This window comes from Bubalus bubalis, chromosome 7 (genome assembly GCF_019923935.1).
Source record: "Bubalus bubalis isolate 160015118507 breed Murrah chromosome 7, NDDB_SH_1, whole genome shotgun sequence".
NCBI lineage: Eukaryota > Metazoa > Chordata > Mammalia > Artiodactyla > Bovidae > Bubalus > Bubalus bubalis.
This window is the reverse complement of record NC_059163.1, coordinates 90,303,705-90,329,587: the sequence shown is the minus strand read 5'-3', so window position 1 is coordinate 90,329,587 and position 25,883 is coordinate 90,303,705. Positions and strand designations below refer to the sequence as shown.

Below are 25,883 nucleotides of genomic sequence, written 5' to 3'. Positions count from 1 at the left end.
ATGCTTATATCTTTCCTTTGCTCCTTTGCTTTTCACTTCTCTTCTTTTCACAGCTATTTGTAAGGCCTCCCCACACAGCCATTTTGCTTTTTTGCATTTCTTTTCCATGGGGATGGTCTTGATCCCTGTCTCCTGTACAATGTCACAAACCTCATTCCATAGTTCATCAGGCACTCTATCTATCAGATCTAGGCCCTTAAATCTATTTCTCACTTCCACTGTATAATCATAAGGGATTTGATTTAGGTCATACCTGAATGGTCTAGTGGTTTTCCCTACTTTCTTCAATTTAAGTCTGAATTTGGCAATAAGGATCTCATGATATGAGCCACAGTCAGCTCCTGGTCTTGTTTTTGCTGACTGTATAGAGCTTCTCCATCTTTGGCTGCAAAGAACATAATCAATCTGATTTCGGTGTTGACCATCTGGTGATGTCCATGTGTAGAGTCTTCTCTTGTGTTGTTGGAAGAGGGTGTTTGTTATGACCAGTGCCTTTTCTTGGCAAAACTCTATTAGTCTTTTCCCTGCTTCATTCTGTATTCCAAGGCAAATTTGCCTGTTACTCCAGGTATTTCTTGACTTCCTACTTTTGCATTCCAGTCCCCTATAATGAAAAGGGCATCTTTTTTGGGTGTTAGTTCTAAAAGGTCTTGTAGGTCTTCATAGAACCGTTCAACTTCAGCTTCTTCAGCATTACCGGTTGGGGCATAGACTTGGATTACTGTGATATTGAATGGTTTGCCTTGGAAACGAACAGAGATCATTCTGTCATTTTTGAGATTGCATCCAAGTACTGCATTTTGGACTCTTTTGTTGACCATGATGGCTACTCCATTTCTTCTAAGGGATTCCTGCCCGTAGTAGTAGATATAATGGTCATCTGAGTTAAATTCACCCATTCTAGTCCATTTGAGTTCTCTGATTCCTAGAATGTTGACATTCACTCTTGCCATCTCTTGTTTGACCACTTCCAATTTGCCTTCATTCATGGACCTGACATTCCAGATTCCTATGCAATATTGCTCTTTACAGCATTGTACCTTGCTTCTAGGAAGGCCAAATAGGTGCTAAGATGCCACTTCCCCTACAAAGTCAAGAAAAGTCCATACACAGTTGTCCTTCAGTACATTAACCTCACATATTACCAAGAATAAACCTTAATTTCTTTTAGTAATCTATTATGCAGATTTCATACATGGACTTTCTCAGGTCTGCCATAAATTTCTTTTAATATTGAGCCATTACCACTGACTCATAAAATCTCTACCAGTAATTCTTACATAATTTCTTTATGCAAAAACAGTACTTTAGTGGATCTAAATGACCACCTTTGAGATTCCAAGGGTGTCTATTCAGAATGTGACAAACTGCCTCCAATTCACAGTCTTCGTGATTTGCTGAATGTAATGACGTCATATCCCACCTTTGCATGTTCCCATCATGTTTCTTGTCTTTGGCACATCCCAGTCACCTGGAACAGACTGAGGTGACCCAGTGACAGTCAAGCAAGATAGAGCCCACCCTCCACCCCCAGATGGGACCTGGAAAAGAAAGCATTCTGACCCAAATGTATGGGAAAAGGCTTTAGCTTCCAAATGAAACTGGTGGAGCATCATAATGAGAAATCTAAGAGCAGAAGGTACCCTGCCTCTGTAGAAAGGTTGAACGTCAATTTCAGAAAAATGTATCAAAGGTAGTAAAGGCAAAACCCCTTAGCTGTGGTTCAGGGGCAAAACATCAAGTACCACTCATTCATCCTCTGAATGCCTCATCAGTCTATGAAGAAGGTTCCACAAATACATGCTTGATTGGTGGAAACCCTCCAGACTACCTCCTACTTGACTTACTAATTACTTTAATTTGATACCTTGGCTTCCTTCACTTGAGCTGTCCTGTTCTGCTGCTAAGTCGCTTCAGTCATGTCTGACTCTGTGCGACCCCATAGACGGCAGCCCATTAGGCTCCCCTGTCCCTGGGATTCTCCAGGCAAGAATACTGGAGTGGGTTGCCATTTCCTTCTCCAGTGCAAGAAAGTAAAAAGTGAAAGTGAAGTCAGTCAGTCGTGTCCGACTCTTAGCAACCCCATGGACTGCAGCCCACCAGGCTCCTCCGTCCATGGATTTTCCTGTTTGTTCAGCTAGTTTTAACAACCCCTCAGGGAGCCTTGTTTTCCTCAACAGCTGCTCCTGTTGTTGGCACTCAGTGGCTCCTCTCCGACCTTTTGCAGCCAATCTTTATGAGAAGGGGGAGCTAACAGATTAATTAGACTGGTAGCTTAAGAAAATATAGATGGTGGTACACCCACACCAAAAAGGCTTACATGCACAAAACCAAGCATTTAGGCTTGCCCAACCATCCCAAACTGCTAACTTCAGACTTTATGTCACACTTGGAAAATTGTTTTTGTTTTGCTCTGTTTTGTACTTTGGCATACTATAGAGAAGTTTGACATACTCATGGAATAAAAAGGACATTTGGAACAATGAGATCTACATTGGAAAAATTATGTAGGAGGTTTGGAGGTATAACATAACCATTTGTCATTAATGGAAATATGCAAATTGGCAAATTAGCAAAATCTGCTTTAACTGTTGAAAATTTGAGAATAGCTGCAGAAAGGTTAAATTTTTGTGCCATACAAAGAAAAAAAATATGTTTTCTAGTTGACTTGTAAAATATGATGTAAAACAGTTGGCTTGTAAAATATATTTTCTGGCTGAAAGTTCCTATAGAATTGTCTTTGCTGAACCTATCACATCAATGGGGTTGTAGTTGTCAGTGTTAGAAGAGTGGACAAAGAGAAGCTTCAGTATTTCTAAATTCATCAGCTATCTGTGTCAGAATGACCTAAGCTTGTTTTTAAGAAATGCGGATTCCAAGAATCCACCCCAGAGATACTTAATCTCTGTGAGTTTTAAGAATAATTTTAATAAGCTCCCAGCTGATTCTTATGAAAATTAAAGTCTGCAGGCTAGGTTTCAAAACATACAACCACATTTAGATTCATCACTGCTCAGAGTGAAAATTGGCATATCCTTTACAATATGCCAATTTTTTCTTGCAAATTTTTCTGCCAGAATTAAAAAGATGCACATCTTTTGACACAGCAATTCTATTTCTAGGAATTTATCTCAAGGAAAATACAACAAATGTGCAAAGACATATGTAAAAAATATTCATTACAAAACTGACTATATTAGTAGAAAAGTGGTAATAATTAAAAAACTTATTAAGAGATTTTGATTAAACTATATACACTTATGTAGGATTATTATGTACAATGTTCTAAGCCCTTCAAAAGATGTAATTTAATCTTTATAACATATGTAATATAATATAGTTTAAAATGTTAATAATGTAATAATATTATTGCCCCCATTTTACAGATGGTAAAGCTGAGGTGCAAAGCAGGTATCTGTCCAAGATCACACAGCCAGCACACAGCAGAGCCAACACAGTGCCAGGCAGCCTGTTTTTCGAGCCTGTGGTTCCACCCTGCACTGTCTGCCTCTCAACATTCTGTGGCCTTCACATCATGATAATATGGAAGAAAACATTTTACAAAAAAATATGTTTGATGTTGTATTCATGGTGAAAATGAACATTTATACCTGCATTCTGAAATAAAAGATTATTATGAAAAGGTAAAGAAAACAACAGGTGTTAGAGTGGGTGCACAAAATTGAAGATAATGATCTTTTGGTGGAATTATGGATGTTTTCTGTTTTTCTCTTTTTTTTGTCCCTGCTTGTTTTTACCTTTTTTTTTTTTTTTTTTTCCGGTAATGAACATATACTGTTCTTAAAAAATACAGAAGAGTAATATGTGAATGGGCCTGGCCTGCAAATATATTATAAAGTTTGTGCTTTTGGAAGAGTGGCCTTTAAGGATAAACTGACTATAACAGAGAGGAGGAAAAATACACTTTTTTATTCCTACATTCACCTTACTCCATATGAGTCCACTGTGTTTCTAGCAGATCTGTATTCTCAGGCTTCTTTTTCATGAGCAAGCTAGTATAAATGGCTACATTTTCTTTTACTACTAATTTTATTTTCCATTTAATCTTTCTTTTTCTCTACCAGAAAGGGATAAGATTTCTCTTTCTAAATAAATAATGCTCTTTGCCTCATCTATAAACCTGAATGTGTATATTTATTTCATTATCTTGGGTCTCTTAAGGATCCAGTCTTATTCAGAACTATCTAAATTATATATGTCAATAAAACAACCAGTTGGGATTCAGTCCAAAGGGAAAAAACTTAAAAGGGCCTCAAAATGTATGTCACACCAAACTCTAGGCCAAGATAATCTTCAGTTAACTGAACAGCATGATTGGAGCATTTCTTAATCTATTTTATTTTAGTGGAGGCAGGTAGATTTAGTGTTCTTTTTATTTTATAAATGTCATCATTATTTTTCAAAAAGAAACTGATAAGGCAAGGTGGTATGTTTGCTTTCGGAAGATTTAAATTCTGAATGGTTGTGTGTTTTGCTGGTAAGTTATATTAATTAACCACATTGTTTTTAAACATGAGACTGTTTTATCAACCCCAAATTTACTGCTAAGGCACAGCAACTTTTTAAAAAATTGAAGCAAATGAAAGCTCAAAATAGATTTGGAATCATTATAATAAAATAAGACAGATTTTAAGCAACTACTGTCACTTCTCTGGAAATTTAAATTTACATTTTTTGTCTCTCAACAAACATCTAACAGAATTAAAAATTTAAAAATCACGTATTCAATCTGAGCCATAGTTGTTTGTCTGCAAGTATAGGGACTTTGCCATGTGAAATATTACCAGCTTTTTTTCTTACTTCAAGGAAGCATCCTTTACTTATCTAAAACTAGTACGAGATAATGACCAAGGCCAAAAAATAAGCCCTGGTGGGACTGCCAACATTTTAGCAAAATATTAATTGCTAACTCATAAATACTAATTCTCTTTTTGAATAAGATTTTTATGAAATTCATTACTATTACTATTTTCTACCATTGTAATTTTGATAATTTCATCTGTTCATGATTTAAGCACTTAAACATTATTGTTAAATGTAGAAAACTATTTATGATGTGACTATAATGTTTATAAGCATAACATTGCATAATATAAAATTTTCCAAATAATTTGCAATGAAGAATAAATCATGAAAAAGTGTTCCAGGTGATTTTATTCCAGATCAAAGTCTTCAGCATTCCCATAAAGGTCAAGAAGTAGTAGTTATTACCCTCCAAAGGAGCTCAATGGATATTGGTGGGTAATTAAACTGTAACTGATAAAGTATATTGCTGGGTCTTTTATTGTACACTGTCCTTCTAGTTTGAATATATAAACCAGCCTCACCCCAAATTTCAGATATTTAAAACAATTTTAACTTTATTATTTTACCTGGTATAAAAGTACTCATTCTTAGCAATATATGAGCGTACAACTGTATGCTAAATAACTAAATATTTCTTCTAAATAACTGAAGAAAATTGACTCAAATATTTAAATCAAATCCATTAGTTATAGGTAGCCTCCTCAGTGGTATAATTTAGAGGAAACTTAAGATTTATTGCTCTGAGCAGGTAAAACTGCTCTGGAAAACTTGGCTGATATTGGGGTTTCAAATGTTTTTTTAAGTTGCTTGTGATTATCCACAAAGGCATACACTAAGTTGACACACAAAAAGGCAACATCATAGTGTGGAAAATTATTAGCTTGTGAATCAGAGTATGTTTGACTCTCTTCTTGCCACATCCTCATATAAAATGTGGACAATGATAGTGATCTCTCAGAATTATTGTGAAGTAGTAAATAACACCTAGGAAATTGTCTGCCATATGATTAACTCACAATAGATGTCGGCGTCTTTCCCCTTGAATAATGAATGTAAGTGGAATATTTACTGACTTTTCAATGAATAGAACTGGTTTTCATTTATTCTGCAAATATTAAACACGTCAACATTGGGGTATGTAAATAGGTGTCATTCAATATATTCCAAGTATGAATATTTTCAATGCAGGGAATTAGAAGTGAAGTGTTAGTCATTCAGTCATGTCTGATTCTTTGCAACCCCATGGATTAGAGCTCGACAGGCTCTTCTGTCCATGGGATTCTCCAGGCAAGAACACTGGAGCGGGTTACCATTTCCTTCTCCAGGAGATCTTCCCAACCCACGGATCAAACCTCGGTCTCCTGCATTGCAGGCAGACCCTTTACCATGTGAGCCACCAGGGAAGCTGTCAGTGATGGTATCGGCCTGTAGTTCCACAAGGTTCTCAAGAGGCTTGCACCAAAGACTCTCTGAATACCAGGAACCTCTGGAAGTTTCCTTCTGCCCCTCAGGCTGCAGGACTGATGCAGGTGATTCTCAGAAAGCTCACCAGAAGCTGATTAGAACCTCTCATATGCTCAGTCATCCGCCTGCAGTTGCCTCCAGAAAATAATGGCTTCCTTTTCTCCTAAACTCTGTGCTGGTATCTCCCATCTCGGTAGGATTCTGGGAAACACAGTTCTCAACTTCCCTCGCAATGGAGACCTTAGGAGGTGGCAGTGATGCCAAAATGAGTCCAGATCATCCAGCATGCCTACTAAAGGCAAGACTCTGGGCTTTGTGAGCTCGGAACTCAAGTATGACTTGTGTGAATCTTCCCACCCTGCTCTCAATCTGGCAAGGGTGATAAGACACATGAGTAAAAACACTGTTTCAAGGCAGAAGACTCAGGTAGAGGCAGATGCAGTGACAATGTCTGGCAATTCAGAGAAAGAAATGCCTTCCAGCTGAGAAAGAATCAGGGAAGACATCAATGAATGGGTAGACTTTAGATTGAGCTTTAAAGGACCAGTAAATTGGGGAAATAAGTCAACACGGAAAAGCAGGGAATTAGGGGCATGAAACTGGTATAGACAGGTACAGGGATTCCCAGGTGGTACAGTGGTAAAGAATCCACCTGCTAATGCAGCATAAAGCTCTAGAGATAGAAAAGAATGTAGTGATAAGTGACTTTATTAAACTGAAGAAAGGTGTACTTTGAAAAGGGGCAAAGTGGAGGGGAATTCCCAGAAAGTAGTTTTTGTTTCACTTCAGACACTGTTCCAATATATGAGTTTGAAATCTTTTTAATAGGAAATGGAAAGCAATTTGAGATTTTAAGAATATGATGATTAGATTGCTCCATTAGGGTGAGGCCTCACCACAACTCTGTTTTGCGGGTATTATCCTGGCTTGTTGTTCAGTTGTTAAGTCATGTCCAGCTCTTTGTGACCCCATGAAATCCCATGTGTCCATGGGATTTCAGGCAAGAATACTGGAGTGGGTTGCCATTTCCTTCTCCAAGGGGTCTTCCTGACCCAGGGACCAAACCTGCATCTCCTGCATTGCAGGCGGATTCTTTTCCACTGAGCCACCAGGGAAGCCCTGTCATCCCTGCTGGGTGTCCATTAAACCAGGAGGGGCATTGCATCCCCAGGAGGCATGCATCCCTGGGGATTTGGTGTGCACAACCATAGGCAGGCACCTGTTGGCCCCCCACTCATAGGTCATTAGAAGAAATTAGGGTTCAGAAAGGTTAAGGAACTACCCAAGATCATATATTGATGAAATGTGAAGCTTGTGGGTCTTGACTCCAAAGCTAACATTTTTTTCCCACATAACTTGCTATACCATACTGCACCCACTCCACAGTCTCATCAATTTTTTCTCATCAATCCCTTCAGCTATTTTCTGCTCCTTTTTTCTAACTGTATAGGTCTTGCCCTGAAATCCTGAGAAATAAGAGACCAGTATAATCTACTCCAACTAAAGATCAAACTTATAACTAAGCTTTTTCCTCATCTACCTATTAAGGTATAAATATCATTCAGTTTTCTATAACAAAAGAAGAGGAGATTTTGAAAGTTATTCTTTGTTCAATACAACATGAAAGAAACTTATTCAACTAATGCCCTCTCAATCCACGTCCTTCTGGTGTTAAAATAGTTCTGGGTTAAAGTTGAGCATTCTGCTTAGTGGATTATCTAACTCATTTCAAAAATTATTTAGTCTTTACTTATATAAGCATTACAATCCCATCACCAAGTTGAAGATGAACTAATCTCCTGTTTAGAACTTTACCATCTAAAACTGTGACTCAAAACATTTCTAAACTGACTTATCAACACCTCCCTTCTCATTGGATCTTTTGACTCTGCCCCAGGATTTCTCACTTTCTCTAAATAAAATACCCATCACTATATATCATTTTTTAAGTCTCAGTATAAATTCAACTTTCCCCATGAAGTCTCTGCCCATCCAGTGCCCAACATTACCCCTCTGGATGTAATGTAACAAGCCCCCATCCTAATGGCTCTGAGGTTCTGTAGCATCCCTTGTGATTTTTCTATACCCCAACCAGAGTTGGGATGCAGGTAGAAATAAGGAACGTACTAATAGAAAATAAAGGTGTTTACTTCAGCAGCACATATACTAAAACTGGAACAATACAGAGAAGATAAGCATGGCCTCTGCTAAGTGAATTTATTTACAAAACAGAAGTAGAGTCATGGATGTAGGAAACAAACTTACGGTTACTACCAGGGGATGGGATGAGCGGGGAAGGATAAATTGGGAGATTGGAGATTGGGACTGACATATACACATATAAAATTAAAAGATGCTTGCTCCTTGGAAGAAAAGCTAGACAGCATATTAAAAAGCAGAGACATCACTTTGCCAACAAAAGTCCATAAAAGTGAAAGCTATGGTTTTTCCAGTAGTCATGTATGGATGTGAGAACTGGACCATAAAAAAGGCTAAGTGCCAAAGAATTGATGCTTTTTAAACTGTGGTGCTGAAGACTCTTAAGAGTCCCTTAGACAGCAAGGAAATCAAACCAATAAATCCTAAAGGAAATAAACCTTGAATATTCACTGGAAGGATTGATGGTAAAGCTGAAGGTCCAATACTTTGGCCACCTGATGCAGAGAGCTGACTCATTGGAAAAGACCCTGATGCTGGGGAAGATTGAGGGCAGGAAGAGAAGTGGGTGACAGAGGATGAGATGGTTGGATGGCATCACCAACTCAATGGACGTGAGTTTGAGCAAACTCAAAAAGATAGTGAAGGACAGGGAAGCCTGGTGTGCTGCAGTTATGGGGTCACAAAGAGTCAGACATGACTTAGCAATTGAGGAAAAACAACAGTATATAAAATAGAAAACTAATAAGAACCCACTGCATAACACAGGGAACTCTATTCAATGTTCTGTAAAGGCCTATATGAGAAAAGCATCTAAAAAAAAAAAAGACTGTATGTAAGTGTATGTCTAATTGACTCACTTTGCTGTATACCTGAAACTAAAACAACATTGTAAATCATCTATGCTCCAAAAAAACTTAGAAAAGAAATAAAAGACAAATGTTTATGGCTAGTAGTTTAGAACAGAATTCTGTGGTAAAGAATACAATTATGTCTTCTTTTTGAATTGCATTCTATAACTCAGACCCTCACTGTCCGGCTGGACTAGTCTACACTTGGAATGAATAAATAATAAAACAGTAAATACTCACTACAGCACTCTATTATGTGCCAGAATCTGGTCTCAGCACTTTATTAACAACAACAACAACCCTACGAGATAGGTACTGTTATTATCCCCATTTTACAGAAGAGAATCTGAGGGCCAGAGAAGTTAGATAACCAACCTAACATCACACAGCTAATACTTGACCGAGCCAGGATTCAAAGAAGGCAGTTTAACTCTATAGTGACTCATCAAATAATACTGGTGGGGGGGGTAGGGTTTCAATATATGAATTTGGGGGGACACAAACACTGAGTCCATAAGAACAGGTGAGTCTGATGCATAACCAGTATTCAGTTCAGTTCAGTTGCTCAGTCGTGTCCGACTTTTTGTGACTCCATGAATCAAAGCACGCCAGGCCTCCCTGTCCATCACCAGCTCTCGGAGTTTACTCAGATTCATGTCCATCAAGTCAGTGATGCCACCCAGCTATCTCATCCTCTGTCGTCCCCTCCTCTTCTGCCCCCAATCCCTCCCAACATCAGGGTCTTTTCCAATGAGTCAACTCTTTGCATGAGGTGGCCAAAGTATTGGAGTTTCAGCTTCAGCATCAGTCCTTCCAATGAACACCCAGGACTGATCTCCTTTAGAATGGACTGGTTGGATCTCCTTGCAGTCCAAGGGACTCTCAGGAGTCTTTGGAACTACCATATTCTCTGTGTTTGTAGAGATATAGAAGCATTCCATTTTAATTACACAAATACTATACAAATTTTAATTAAAATGTAAATTATAAAAATTTAATTGTGCTATTAAATTTTTTGCACAATTAACTGCACAATATTTTAATAAAAAATATAGGAGTATATGGAGCAAAACAAATATGGATACATTTCCATTGTATCATATGCCCAGTTATCTTTCAGGTGTTTCTAGCACACATTCTTATATCCACTGATTATAGCAGTTTTGTGAAGTGAGAATCAAACTGGTTAAAAGGTGAGATGGTAGATCTGTCAAGATAGATTGGATATATCCACTAGAGGAGCATATTGTATCTCCAGGCACCCTGCCCCCTGCACATGCTTATATCATTATCTTTCAATTTCAGAAGTTCCTGCTGATCATGCAGGTGCACAGGCGAGGCTGTGAAATCTGCCTTGTGACTCATGATAGTTTCTTTCATGATTCGTACCAGGCTTAGTCATTCCTGGCAGAGCCCATTGCTGTTTGCAGTTTTGCCTCTTTTCCTCATGGGTTAATGACTTACCTTTTCTCTGACTTCAGCAAGAGACATTGACCAATCTTCTCCAGGGTCTCCAGCCATTCCTGCTGAGGAGCTCATTTTGATGTTTCTGAAACGTATGCTCCTCACTCCACCCCCACATTGGGAATACAGAGAATGAGGTACCGGAGAGAGCAGGTCACTCACAAGCAGACCCTGACCATACCATAGCCTAACTCAGCTGCCTCCTGCAATGTCCTCCTCACAAAGCTTCCCAAACACCAAGGCGAGAGGATTGAGGCTTCTGCAGCCAGCTTAGAGGCTGAACCAGTGAGTTCAGGAAGAGTCACTTGGCCACTAGTGAATTACTAGTTCATCCTAATTCAATGACTTTGGTCTCCTATAATTCATTTGCTCTCTTCTCAAGAAAGTCCTCTGGTAAAATGTTACAGAGTTTCTTTAACCAGTAATATCTAGTCAACAAAACAAACCCTGTTAAAAGTTTTTCTAAGAAATAATGAAGAGATGGAAAAGTGCTATTATCTACAAAATAAGGCAGAAAAACTGAAAAAGGGAGTCTCCATGCCCAGGCAGAGTCCCCAGATGTGTGGGAGATCTCCTTACGTGACACTCTCCAGCTTTCCCACCTGCTCTGTGCCCTGGGATGTTCATCTGTTCGGTGTGGGATGACAATCTACAGAGACCACAGACAGAAGATAAGGAAGAAGGACAGTAAAGTTGAAGTATTTATTCCTTTGGATGCCTCTCTTTGGGGTCACCAGGGACAAGCTGTACCCATAAATCAAAGGTCACAATGCCACCTGGGTGCCCTGCCTACACAGCTCTCTTTTTCTTCAAATTTTCCCCAGCTGCTCCTCTTCTTTCCCTTTCAGCCCCTGATGATAGCAGAGTCCCACTGTCACTGGCATGGCAATACATCACTCTTCACACTGCTTATGCCTTTGTAAACTTTATTAACTCCTCTTCTCAAATTACCCTATTTCAGTGTGACATCTCTTTCTGCTGGGACCACAGAAAGCAAATGGGGGATATCTTTGTATTGATAATTCTCCAAAATACCACAACAGTACCTAGAAGAAAACCAGCATTTTAGATTAGATAAAGTAGGTAGACTAGACGGAGAAGGAAATGGCATCCCACTCCAGTACTCTTGCCTGGAAAATCCCATGGATGGAGGAGCCTGGTAGGCTGCAGTCCATGGGGTCGCTAAGAGTCGGAGACGACTGAGCAACTTCACTTTCACTTTTCACTTTCATGCATTGAAGAAGGAAATGGCAACCCACTCTAATGTTCTTGCCTGGAGAATCCTAGGCATGGGGGAGCCTGGTGGGCTGCCGTCTATGGGGTCACACAGAGTCGGACACAACCGATGTGACTTAGCATAGCATAGCATAGCAAGGACAGGGAAGGAGATGAGATCAAACCTCATCAATGGTGACCTGGTGACTCTGAGGAACAGGCACAAAACAGTGCCTACTCCTGCGGACCTTATTTTTAAAAGAAGCAAAAGCTTTAAGCCATGGGAAGAAGGACAGCAGTCATTTCTCAGTCCTTTCCCCCAGCATGTGGTGGTGGGTAGGAAATGCTTCTTCCTGGCCCTAGGAACTAGTCACAGACCCATTGCTTCTGTAGGGAGGGTAGAAGCAAAAGATATCTTCCCTGGAGGATGTGAAGGAAACACTCTTGGACCAGTTATTCTGCACCAGTAAAACAGATTTGCTTCTGCTGGGGGTGGGGGAGAGAGTATTTCTCCTGCCCCAAACTCACCACAGATTCGAGGCAGAGTCTGGCTGCCACAGAAGCAGAGGGAATGAATACTCACAAGGGCACACTTCTGAAGCCTCGGCATACTGCCTGGAACTGAGGTTGGACCAGGAAAATCAAGAACTTCTACCCCCACTACAAGCCACCACTGAGTAATACACAACCGCAACTGGGAAAGGGGCAAGACCGTGGACCAAGGCAGGAGACCAAGAATGAATAAAAGCTGAGAGTGTAGAATACCAAAAAAACTCCTCAGTACCCCAAGCCCCATACAAAAGACAAGGTGAAGATAACCCACTGTTAGAAGAATCTGAAGCCTCTGATTTCACTGAGGATGACAATAGCGGTAACAAAATCCAAATCTTGCTTAAACACCGACTGTTGGTTGTTTAATCGCTAAGTTGTGTTCAACTCTTTGTGACCCCATGAGCTGTAGCCTGCCAGTCTCCTTTGTCCATGTGATTTCCCAGACAAGAATACTAGAGTGGGTGGGTTGCTGTTTCCTCCTCCAAGTGATCTTGCCGACCCAGGGATCAAAGGAGCGTCTCCTGCATTGAGATTCTTTGCTGTCTGAGCCACCAGGGAAGCTGTGAATACTGACTAGATTGATTCAATATCCCATGCTAATAACCTAGCAGAAGAAGAGTGGCTATTCCTAGACCTGGAACTATTTAATTCAAGGTCTATTATTCTTCAACACACAATGTACACAGTGCATTAAAAAAAAAAAATAGGACTTAAAAAAGCAAGGAAAAAATCGACATGCTGTCAAGAGATAAATCAATCAACAGAACCAGAAACAATGACCTAGATGTGGTACTTCACTTAAGGATTTTAAAATAACTATAAATAATTTGTTAAAGTAGATGGTGGAAAAAGTGGGCAACATGCATGGACAGACAGAGAGTATCAAAAAGAAATGGAAACTATATTAAAATGCTAAATGGAAAAAAAATCATGATATAAGAAACCAGCAGTTCCTTTATTAAGCATGGCTGAGGAAAGAATGACTTTGAAGACAGAAAAGTGGAAATTAACCAAAAATTAAACAAAATGACAAAAAAAAAAAAGTGATGAAGGAGAAAAGAGCATCCAAGAGCTGTGAGATGATGTAAAATCATCTAACATAGATGTAAGTGTACTTCTACAAGGAGGAGGGAGAGAACAGGGAAGAATCACTCCAAGAGATAATGCCTAAATTTCCTGAAATTAATGACAGACAAAACCCCACAAACCTAAAAAGCCCAGAGAAACTTGAGTAGGATACACACACACAGGCACACACATGTATCATAGTCAAATTGCTGCAAAAAAATAAAAATAAAATAAAGAGAAAATCTTCAAGGCAACCAGAGGGATAAAAAAATCATTACCTAGAGAATAACTAAGAGAAGAATAACAGTGGACTTTTTGTCAGTAACTGTGTAACAAAAGAACAGTAGAGCAACATCTTAATGATGGTGATGAAAAAAGCTGTCCATCCAGTGAAAATTCAAAAATGAAAGGAAATACTGTGTCAGGAGAGTTTGCGTTTGGCATTTACACAAAACCACAGAAATTCACAACACTTGTCAAAATGTATTGCATGACATACACTTATACGCTTGCACCCAATCTGTATTGTGATCTACTCAAGAATAAGGACTTTTATTTATTTATTTTTTCTCCAGTGCCAGATACAGTGCTGGCACCCAGAATGTGCTCAGTGAGTGTTTCTGATTGATCAAATCAACTTAAACCGAAGTCCTTTGTGTATTCGTGTGTGCATGCTCAGTCGCTCAGTCTAAGGTAGTTCATTTAAATAATCCTTATTAAACAAGTGTTTCTGGTGCCTACCATGTGCAAAACAGCATCTATTAAATTGGGAGTTAAAGCAATTTATTGAGGTATTCAGAGACTTTCTGAGTATAAATAATGTCTATCTGGGGTTTCCCAGGTGGCTTAGTGGTAAAAGAATCTGTTGACCAATGCAGGAGACACAGAAGATGCAGGTTTAATCCTCAGGTCAGGAAGAACCCCTGGAGTAGGAAATGGCAACCCGCTCCACTACTCTTGCCTGGAAAATACCATAGACAGAGGAGCCTGTGTACAGTCCATGGGAGTGCAAAGAATTGGACACAACTGAAATGACTTAGCATGCAGGCATGCAATGTCTTCCTATCTTACCATCATTTTTACTACTATTAGTACTACTGTGTATGTTATGCCCATATTACGCAGAACACTTTACAATGTGATCTAGTGACAAACAGAGATAGTCAGGATTTCCCTCTGCAAAAGATTGTCAGGGAAAAGAAAATATTGAGGCTGTCTATACACATTTCGAAGAAATAAGTTTTAATTAAGTTATTGAGATAGTATTGAATATTTATCAATGTGATAATCATAGAAATGGTCTGTATTCTACGTTTCTATTGTTTGTGGTATAGGGTATCTTAATTCAATCAATTTTTCAAGTGCAAGTGCTTCAGAAATTGTGCTACCACTAGCTCTGCATAAACATGTGAAAAAGGGGAGGATGATAGACGTGATAAAGTAGTAGAGACAGCAAAACTTATACATTACAATTGTGTATGCATCTAGGTATACACATTTATGGGCTTCCCTGGTGGTTCAGATGGTAAAGAATCCACCTGCAATGCAGGAGACCTGGGTTCAATCCCTGGGTTGGGAAGATCCCCTGGAAGAGGGCATGGCAACCTACTCCAGTATTCTTGCCTGGAAAAATCCTCAGGGGCAGAGGAGCCTGGTGGGCTATAGTCCACGGTGTCGCCAAGAGTTGGACACGACCGAGTGACTAAGCATACACACACACATACATACACGTTTATATATGTTAAGTTTCAGTCTCCTTGGTGTTAATCATACATTTTCAGTTTACTACATAATTTGTGCAAAATTGAATACAACTATACACTTATATTCGGAGAAGGCAATGGCACCCCACTCTAGTACTGTTGCCTGGAAAATCCCACGGATGGAAGAGCCTGGTAGGCTGCAGTCCATGGGGTCGCTAAGAGTCAGACATGACTGAGCGACTTCACTTTCACTTTCCACTTTCATGCATTGGAGAAGGAAATGGCAACCCACTCCAGTACTCTTGCCTGGAGAATCCCATGGATGGAGAAGCCTGGTAGGCTGCAGTCCATGGGGTCACACAGAGACATGACTGAAGCGACTTAGCAGCATACACTTATATTAATGCATGATTAAATAATTTTCAGGATCACATATTCATGCCATTATTGAGCACTATTTTGTATCAAGAAATGTGATATCCTAGTGCAGGATGTTACTATAAGCAAGCCTAGAAGGTAAATTTTCCATTGTATTAAAAACATGCAAAGCAAATGAATAAACAAACTACATATGTCTATATGCATACTTATATACATTAATAAGCAGAACATAATATTAGAACCATTTTTAAACCTTGTTTTAAAATAAGAAGTATGTTGTATTTTGTTACTGAAAAACGTCAAGGAACAATGCAGTAAAACCCATACAACCTCAGCTAAATTCACCGAGTAGTAATGTTTTTGCCACATCTGATCTCCTTTCTTCCCTCATCCCCTCCCCCTATACATACACATGAATATTCTTCTCTCAACCATCCAAAAGTTAAGCTGCATACATACATCAGAACACATCACCTCTAAATATTTCAGTTCTCAAGAAAATCTGATTCCTCTACACAACTTCACACCAGTACTACACCTAACAAGCAGTCATATCCAAACTTTCTCAATTGTTTCATCATGTCCTTTTTGCTCGATTATTTTTTCAGTCCAGGTTCTAATAATCAAGGTTGATATATTTCATTTGGCTGTTATGCCTGCTTCAGTTCAGTTCAGTTCAGTCGCTCAGTTGTGTCCGACTCTTTGCAACCCCATGAATATGCCTGCTTAGACTCCCTCTCTTTTCATCTGTCCCTTTGCTCCCTCTGTTTATAATATTAAACTATTTGAAGGGTCCTACAGAACATTCCATATCCAAGATTTGTCTGTTCCCTTGCATTAGGTTCAGATTGAACATTTCTGGCAGAACACACTGTAGGTGATGCCATATTCCTCCTGTCACATACCATCAGGAGGCAGGACTTCAGGCTATCCCACTACTGGCAGTGCCCAGCTCCATCACTTGGTTAATGTGGTCACCTCTCCATTATAAAGACATATTTTGTCTCTCTGTAATCAATAAGTTATCTGTGGGCTGATATTTTAATGTCATCAGTAGTGTCCAGCTCTTTGTGACCCCATGGATTGTAGCCTGCCAGGCTTCTCTGTTCATGAAATTCTCCAGGCAAGAATTCTGGAGTGGGTTGTCATTTCCTTCTCCAGGGGATCTTTCCAACCCAGGGATCGAACCCGGGTCTCCTGAACTGCAGGCAAATTCTTTATCATCTGAACCATCAGGCAAGTTCCCAAACTGAGCGACTATCCAGTTCTCCAAGAATCTTTCACCTGCTGTTTAAGGTGAAACATCTATTCTTGGTGATCTGAATCAATTTTTACATTAGAGGTTACAAAATAGTGATTTTTCTCATGCTATCAGTCTTTCTATATTTATTAGGGGGGAAGTATGCTTTAAACAAACACTGAATAAAATGATAAAATTTCATCAACCAGTGTTATAAATTCCATCATCAGGTCTTAGTACTCTTGAAAATGATCCAAGCAATTCATCTAAGTTTTTCAAGTTCAGATGTAGATTGATGACCCAAAAGTGTCTGAGATATCTCAGGACCTCAGCTCATTTTCAATTGGACCCCATCATGAGGTAAGCTGAGCATGTTCACAGGTTGTGTTGGGTGTCACTGCCTCCAGGGAGCCATTCCTCATTAATCTCAGATGGAGACAATCACTCTCATTTGTGCCCAAGCTATGCCCTGTACAAACCTTCACCAGAGCACCTCTGACACTTCATTACACACAATTATGGTTGTATTTACTTCCTTCAGGCTTCCCTGGTGGCTCAGACAGTAAAGAATCTGCCTGCAGTGCAGGAGACAGATTCAGTCCTTGGGTCAGGAAGATGTCCCGGAGAGGAGAACGGCTACTCACTTCAGTATTGTTGCTGGGAGAATTCCATGGGCAGAGGAGCCTGGTGGGCTACAGTGCATGGGGTCGCAGAGTCAGACACAACTGAGTGACTAACACACACAGTCACTTCCTTCTCATGGATAAGCTCAGGGAGGATAGAAACCTTTTCTTATTGGCCTTCTTACCCATAACATCTAGGATGATGCCCAATGCATACTGAATTAACATTGAAGTCACACACAATCTCTCTACATCATCTAACAAAAGCTCTGAGAGGTAAGTAGGGCATATGTCTCTTATTTATTTTATATGGAGAGCAACTCAGAGAGGTTAACTGACCTGTTTTCAGGAGGCTGTTTTCCTATCCAGTGATGGCAGACTACACCACAATCGCTACTCAAGAATAAATTCCAGTGATGCTCATCCAGTGGTTTAGCGATTTCTAGGAATGGGAAAAAACATCTCAATCGCTTATTTCTATCACAAAACGCCCTGCCCATTTTCTCCAAACATCCTTTTCTTGGATTTTTTTCATTTTTCTAATTATTAAAGCTGCTACAGCTAAGTCGCTTCAGTCGTATCCAACTCTGTGCAACCCCATAGATGGAAGCCCACCAGGCTCCCCCGTCCCTGGGATTCTCCAGGCAAGAACACTGGAGTGGGTTGCCATTTCCTTCTCCAATTGGGGAGAATTATTAAAGCTATTATTTATTAACTCATTATGTATTATGCAGGGCTTCCCTGGTGGCTCAGACAGTAAAGAATCTGCCTGCAATGCAGGAGACTTGGGTTCCATCCTTGGGTTGGAAAGATCCCCTGAAGGAGGGCATGCCAACCCACTCCAATATTCTTGCCTGGAGAAATCTCATGGACAGAGGAGACTGATGGGCCACAGTCCATGAGGTAGGTCACAAAAAATCTAAACATGACTTAGCAACTAACACTTTCACTTATGCAAATATGAAACAGAAACAAGGAAGCACTGAATAACTTGCCCCATCACATTCCCAAAAATCAAAGGGGCCAGGATTTACCCAGATGGTCCAGAGTGCAGGCTGTAACCCACTCGTGATGGCACCTGAATCAGTGCTGTAGAGCAGAGCCAACGTCAGGCCCTGGCAAAGAACCACTCAGATGGGAATTATTAGTCTCCTCATTTATACCGGAGGTAGTCTTACGGAGGGATTAAGTAACTTCAAGTTAGCTAGTAACAAGCAGAACTAGACTTTTGAACCCATATGACCTTACTCTATGGCCAGAACTCTTAATCATTGACCTGTGCTGTGTGTATGCTAAGTCGCTTCAGTTCTGTCTGACTCTTTTTGACGTTATGGACTGTAGCCTGCCAGGCTCCTCTGGCCACGGGATTCTCGGGGCAAGAATATGGAGTGGGTTGCCATACACTCCTCCAGGGAATTTTCCTGACCCAGGGATCGAGCCCACGTCTCCTGCATTGGTAGGCAGGTTCTTCACCACTGGTGCCACCTGATCATTGATCCACCGCCTCTTTAACTTGCTGCTTCCCCATCAGTGTTCAAGTACACCCTCCTTCTTCCACAATGGCCTTTACAGAGGAAAGGAAATCAGCAGTTGTGCTAAAAATAATAATAGGTAATATTTACCAAACGCTGTGTACCAGGAAGTGTTGTGAGTATTTTAAATGCATTATTACATTTTATCCTCATATTTACTCCATAAAGTAGGTTTCGCTTTAATCATGCTACACACATGCTCATTTAATCCTTGCAAAAATTATTTTGACAAGCAGTGATGGTGAAAATCCTTGAGATTTTATCTCAGGAATATAACTGGTTCGTGAAAATGTTCACAGAATATGCAGCTTAGCAGAGAGGACCTCACATGAAACTGCAGTGAAACTCCAGGTTTGTTCACAGAGCACTGTGCTCCATCACTCTTTACTTGCTGTGGTAACAATAAACATTAAACTACTGTCTTAAGAAAAAGTGAAAAAATTATCTACCTCAGCAACAAGTTAAACATCATAGATCTGTTTTCTTTAATCACCAATTTGGGGAGTTCGTGATGAAACTACACTTTGTGATATTTACTTTCTTTTTCAACAAACTTTGTAGTTTGTTGAATAAAAAAAATAAATGCTTTTATTTAAAACTCTGTAAAATGCATATTGCCAAGTGAATGAAGCCCATCTAAAAAGGCTGCTGCTAAGTCACTTCAGTCGTGTTCAACTCTGTACGACCCCATAGACGGCAGCCCACCAGGCTTCCTGGTCCCTGGGATTCCCCAGGCAAGAACATTAGAGTGGGTTGCCATTTCCTTCTCCAATGCATGAAAATGAAAAGTGAAAGTGAAGTCGCTCAGTCGTGTCCGACTCTTAGAGACTCCATGGACTGCAGCCCACCATGCTCCTCCATCCATGGGATTTTCCAGGCAAGAGTACTGGAGTGGGGTGCCATTGCCTTCTCCGATCTAAAAAGGCTACATGCCGTATAATTCTAGCTCTATGACACTAGAAGAACTGTGGAGACAACAAAAGCATCAGTGGTTGCCAGGGGTTCAGAGGGAGGGTGAAGGAGGGATGGATAGAGAGCATAGAGAATTTTTAGGGCAGTGATATCATTCAGTATGCTATTGTAATGGTGGATACACCTCATTAAATATTTGTCAAAATCCATAGAACTTACAAAGAATAAACCTCAGTGTAAACTATGGGCTTTAATTATTAACAATGTAACAATACTGGCTCATTGATTATTACAAATACCACACTGATGCAAGATGTTAATAACAGGGAAAACTGGGGGCAAGAGGGGATGATGGGGTATATGGGAATTCTGTGTATTTTCTGCTTATTTTTCTGTAAACTTAAAACTTTATGTTCAACACATAAAGTCATTATTTTAATATCATGTATAATAATTACATACATGAATACATAATGTTCCTGTTACAGATAGAATGTACATATATATGTGTATGTGTGTAGAATGTACATATATATGCTGCAGGAGAACATGAAGCCACTTCCATCAGACCATCGAAATATCACTACTAATGCAACTCCCCTTCTTACGGAGAAGGAAACTTCTCCTAGTTAGTTGGTGCTGTGGGATATGGTCTGTCCTGTTGTCAACTCTGGGCAGTTCATTAGGAATAAATTTACAAGACATTAACTGAAAAGCCCAGTAAAGCCAAATTTAAGAACATTTCACCATATGATACATTGAGCACGTTGTGAATACTATTCTATCTTTGTCATACATCCCCATTCCTGTTGCCAATAGAGCACACACACACCAAAAGGATTTTCCTAGGGCACACTTTTAAGACCCCTGGAGATTAGAGGGCATGAGCATGGTAGGGGGCAGGGTAAAGAAATTCATTAACTCTGAAAGAAAGACTAAAAAGAAATAAGAAGATTCTACTAACAAAGTTGAATATGTGTGTGTGTGTGTGCGCGTTTGGCAGGAGAAGGTTGAGAGTGGACTGTAGGAATGGAATGCGATTTTAAGATGGAAATAAACCCACACCACTTACAGACACACATATGTCTGGAGCATATAAGAGTCTCTCTAGTTCAAGCGGGTTTTAGAAAAGGCAGAGGAACCAGAGATCAAATTTCCAACACCTGCTGGATCATTGAAAAAGCAAGAGAGTTCTAGAAAGACATCTATTTCTGCTTTATTGACTATGCCAAAGCCTTTGACTGTGTGGATCACAATAAACTGTGGAAAATTCTGAAAGAGATGGGAATACCAGACCACCTGATCTGCCTCTTGAGAAATCTGTATGCAGGTCAGGAAGCAGCAGAACTGGACATTGAACAACAGATTGGTTCCAATTAGGAAAAGGAGTTTGTCAAGGCTGTATATTGTCACCTTGCTTATTTAACTTCTATGCAGAGTACATCATGAGAAATGCTGGACTGGAAGAAACACAAGCTGGAATCAAGATTGCCGGGAGAAATATCAATAACGTCAGATATGCAGATGACACCACCCTTATGGCAGAAAGTGAAGAGGAACTAAAAAGCCTCTTGATGAAAGGGGAGAGTGAAAAAGTTGGCTTAAAACTCAACATTTAGAAAACTAAGATCATGGCATCTTGTCCCATCACTTCATGGCAAATAGATGGGGAAACAGTGGAAACAATGGCTGACTTTATTTTTGGGGGATCCACAATCACTGCAGATGGTGATTGAAGCCATGAAATTAAAAGATGCTTACTCCTTGGAAAGAAAGTTATGACCAACCTAGACAGCATATTAAAAAGCAGAGACTTTGCCAACAAAGGTCCGTCTAGTCAAGGCTATGGTTTTTCCAGTGGTCATGTATGGATGTGAGTTGGACTGTGAAGAAGGCTGAGTGCCGAAGAATTGATGCTTTTGAACTATGGTGTTGGAGAAGACTCTTGAGAGTCCTTTGGACTTCAAGGAGATCCAACTAGTCCATCCTAAAGGAGATCAGTCCTGGGTGTTCATTGGAAGGACTGATGTTGAAGCTGAAACTCCAATACTTTGGCCACCTGATGCGAAGAACTGACTCATTTGAAAAGACCCTGATGCTGGGAAAGACTGAGGGCAGGAGGAGAAGGGGACGACAGAGGATGAGATGGTTGTATGGCATCACTGACTCAATGGAGATGAGTTTGGGTAAAGTCTGGGAGTTGGTGATGGACAGGGAGGCCTGGCGTGCTGCAGTCCATGGGGTTACAAAGAGTCGGACACGACTGAGTGACTGAACTGAACTGAACTAGGGAGTAGTCTTTAGGAAAGGAATTGTTGGACCATTTTGGATTTCTAGATTTCAGCTGCCTCATCTCTAAGAAGAGACGGTTGCATGCATGCCAAGTTGCTTCAGTCTATCTGACTCTTTGTGACCCTATGAACTGTAACCCACCAGGTTCCTCTGTTCATGGGATTTCACATGCAAGAATCCTGGAGTGGGATTGTTGGATTATAGGAAGAGCAAATACTCAAATTTACTAAACAAAGTCAAATTGTTTCTAATTTTATTTCTTATGGTCTATATCTTGCTTTATCATATACTTTTCAGTGTATTTTGAAGAGCAGAGGTTTTTGGTAAAGTCTAATTTATAAACTCTTTCATATTTAATATTTGTGTGTCCTAAGAAAACTTGCCTGTCCCAAATATTTTCTTCTAGGAGTTTTATGGTTTTAATTTTTCATTTAGGTCTCTATTCAATTCGGTTTTTTATTTTATTTTTTTAAATTTTATTTTTAAACTTTACATAATTGTATTAGTTTTGCCAAATATCAAAATGAATCCACCACAGGTATACATGTGTTCCCCATCCTGAACCCTCCTCCCTCCTCCCTCCCCACACCATCCCTCTGGGTCGTCCCAGTACACCAGCCCCAAGCATCCAGTATCGTGCATTGAACCTGGACTGGCAACTCGTTTCATACATGATATTTTACATGTTTCAATGCCATTCTCCCAAATCTTCCCACCCTCTCCCTCTCCCACAGAGTCCATAAGAGTTTTCTATACATCAGTGTCTCTTTTGCTGTCTCGTACACAGGGTTATTGTTACCATCTTTCTAAATTCCATATATATGCGTTAGTATACTGTATTGGTGTTTCTCTTTCTGGCTTACTTCACTCTGTATAATAGGCTCCAGTTTCATCCACCTCATTAGAACTGATTCAAATGTATTCTTTTTAATAGTTGCGTAATACTCCATTGTGTATATGTACCACGGCTTTCTTATCCATTCATCTGCTGATGGACATCTAGGTTGCTTCCATGTCCTGGCTATTATAAACAGTGCTGCGATGAACATTGGGGTACACGTGTCTCTTTCCCTTCTGGTTTCCTCAGTGTGTATGCCCAGCAGTGGGATTGCTGGATCATAAGGCAGTTCTGTTTCCAGTTTTTTAAGGAATCTCCACACTGTTCTCCATAGTGGCTGTACTAGTTTGCATTCCCACCAACAGTGTAAGAGGGTTCCCTTTTCTCCACACCCTCTCCAGCATTTATTGCTTGTAGACTTTTGGATCGCAGCCATTCTGACTGGTGTGAAATGGTACCTTATAGTGGTTTTGATTTGCATTTCTCTGATAATGAGTGATGTTGAGCATCTTTTCATGTGTTTGTTAGCCATCTGTATGTCTTCTTTGGAGAAATGTCTATTTAGTTCTTTGGCCCATTTTTTGATTGGGTCATTTATTTTTCTGGAGTTGAGCTGTAGGAGTTGCTTGTATATTCTCTAGATTAGTTGTTTGTCAGTTGCTTCATTTGCTATTATCTTCTCCCATTCTGAAGGCTGTCTTTTCACCTTGCTAATGGTTTCCTTTGAAGTGCAGAAGCTTTTAAGGTTAATTAGGTCCCATTTCTTTATTTTTGCTCTTATTTCCAATATTCTGGGAGGTGGGTCATAGAGGATCCTGCTGTGATGTATGTCAGAGAGTGTTTTGCCTATGTTCTCCTGTAAGAGTTTTATAATTTCTGGTCTTATGTTTAGATCTTTAATCCATTTTGAGTTTAATTTTGTGTATGGTGTTAGAAAGTGTTCTAGTTTCATTCTTTTACAAGTGGTTGACCAGTTTTCCCAGCACCACTTGTTAAAGAGATTGTCTTTAATCCATTGTATATTCTTGCCTCCTTTGTCAAAGATAAGGTGTCCATAGGTACGTGGATTTATCTCTGGGCTTTCTATTTTGTTCCATTGATCTATATTTCTGTCTTTGTGCCAGTACCATACTGTCTTGATAACTGTGGCTTTGTAGTAGAGCCTGAAGTCAGGTAGGTTGATTCCTCCAGTTCCATTCTTCTTTCTCAAGATCGCTTTGGCTATTTGAGGTTTTTTGTATTTCCATACAAATTGTGAAATTATTTGTTCTAGCTCTGTGAAGAATACTGTTGGTAGCTTGATAGGGATTGCATTGAATCTATAGATTGCTTTGGGTAGTATACTCATTTTCACTATATTGATTCTTCCAATCCATGAACATGGTATATTTCTCCATCTGTTAGTGTCCTCTTTGATTTCTTTCACCAGTGTTTTATAGTTTTCTATATATAGGTCTTTAGTTTCTTTAGGTAGATATATTCCTAAGTATTTTATTCTTTCCATTGCAATGGTGAATGGAATTGTTTCCTTAATTTCTCTTTCTGTTTTCTCATTATTAGTGTATAGGAATGCAAGGGATTTCTGTGTGTTGATTTTATATCCTGCAACTTTACTATAGTCATTGATTAGTTCTAGTAATTTTCTGGTGGAGTCTTTAGGGTTTTCTATGTAGAGGATCATGTCATCTGCAAACAGAGAGAGTTTTACTTCTTCTTTTCCAATTTGGATTCCTTTTATTTCTTTTTCTGCTCTGATTGCTGTGGCCAAAACTTCCAAAACTATGTTGAATAGTAATGGTGAAAGTGGGCACCCTTGTCTTGTTCCTGACTTTAGAGGAAATGCTTTCAATTTTTCACCATTGAGGATAATGTTTGCTGTGGGTTTGTCATATATAGCTTTTATTATGTTGAGGTATGTTCCTTCTATTCCTGCTTTCTGGAGAGTTTTTATCATAAGTGGATGTTGAATTTTGTCAAAGGCTTTCTCTGCATCTATTGAGATAATCATATGGCTTTTATTTTTCAATTTGTTAATGTGGTGTATTACATTGATTGATTTGTGGATATTGAAGAATCCTTGCATCCCTGGGATAAAGCCTACTTGGTCATGGTGTATGATCTTTTTAATGTGTTGTTGGATTCTGATTGCTTCAATTCTGTTTTTTAATATAGTGATGTATTATGGATCAAAATTCACTTCCTTCAGTGCAACTAGTGTCTTCTATCTACTTATTTCAGTATTACACTCTTAAAAAAAGAAAAACTATCATTTTCTCATCAGTTACCTTGGTATCTTTGTGAAAAATTAATTGTCCATATGTACGTGACCTTATCTCTACTCTATTCATTCTCTTTCATCAGTTTTCATTCCAATCCAAAAGAAAGCCAATGCCAAAAAATGTTCAAACTACTGCACAGTTACACTCAGCTCACATGCCAGCAAAGTAATGCTCAAAATTCTCCAAGCCAGGCTTCAACAGTACATGAACTATGAACTTCCAGATATTCAAGTTGTATTTAGAAAAGCCAGAAGAACCAGAGATCAAATTGCCAACATCTGTTGGATCATTGAAAAAGAAGAGAGTTCCAGAAAAACATCAAACTTCTGCTTTATTGCCTACACCAAAGCCTTTGACTGTGTGGATCACAACAAACTGTGGAAAATTCTTAAAGAAACAGGAATACAAGACCACCTTACCTGTCCCCTGAGAAATCTGTATGCAGGTCAAGTTAGAACTGGACATGGAACAACAGACTGGTTCCA

General features: G+C 39.5%; 1 non-coding gene across 1 annotated transcript; it reads left to right on the top strand.

Moving 5' to 3' along the window:
- The first annotated feature begins 8,433 nt into the window (after positions 1 to 8,433).
- LOC112586288 lies at positions 8,434 to 8,541 on the top strand. The gene has a single exon (XR_003110758.1). It is a non-coding gene; the product is annotated as a U6 spliceosomal RNA (small nuclear RNA).
- Positions 8,542 to 25,883: the final 17,342 nt, after the last annotated feature.